This window comes from Octopus bimaculoides, chromosome 30 (assembly GCF_001194135.2).
Source record: "Octopus bimaculoides isolate UCB-OBI-ISO-001 chromosome 30, ASM119413v2, whole genome shotgun sequence".
Taxonomy (NCBI): domain Eukaryota; kingdom Metazoa; phylum Mollusca; class Cephalopoda; order Octopoda; family Octopodidae; genus Octopus; species Octopus bimaculoides.
The window spans coordinates 9,374,875-9,375,738 of record NC_069010.1 but is presented as its reverse complement, the minus strand read 5'-3'; positions in this window follow the sequence as shown (position 1 = coordinate 9,375,738).

Below are 864 nucleotides of genomic sequence, written 5' to 3'. Positions count from 1 at the left end.
GAGTAAACTGCATAGATTATGAGAAAGAAGAAGTAAGTGGGGGGAGGCATTGTCGGCAGTTAATGATTATGGGAAAGAGAAGATTAAAGAATAGGGGAAGGACAGAGAAGAAAAGGTGGGGGAAGGGTGATTTAGAAATCCACAACAGCCTCCCACCTTTCCATGGCTCCCATCATCTACAATACCCCCCACACCCACCCCACCTACCGACATTCTGCCACCCTTCTGCTGCTGTCTCAACTGCAACCCACCTGTTTGTGCACCCCTGAATAACAATCCATTCATCTACCCTTAACTACATCGTCTCCACCACCACCACCACCAATTTTAGTGGCCCTTAAATAACCTTTTCACTTACATTTAGAAAAAAGAACAAACAAACATCCAAACAAGCCGCAGGGAACCTAAGCGAGGAGACAATGTGGCTGCTAAAAATAGCAGTCAATACTACTACTAACCCCCCACCTGATACCTCCACCCACAGCAGAATGTGCACTTACAAGAGACAGTTGTCTCTGTAGTACTTGATCTTTGGTGAGAGCATTCTGGGAAATTAACTCAAGACTTGTCCATGCTGTGGTGTTATCGTTCTAGCTCTTCAGTTGCCAATTTTGGTTTTTCTGGGAGTGATTTTAAACCCCTTAGCATTCAAATTACTGTCAGGCGTAGGAGTGGCTGTGTGGTAAGTAGCTTGCTTACAAACCACATGGGTCCGGGTTCAGTCCCACTGCGTGGCACCGTGGCAAGTGTCTTCTACTATAGCCTCGGGCTGACCAAAGCCTTGTGAGTGGATTTGATAGACGGAAACTGAAAGAAGCCTGTCGTATATATGTATGTATATATATATATATATGTGTGTGTGTT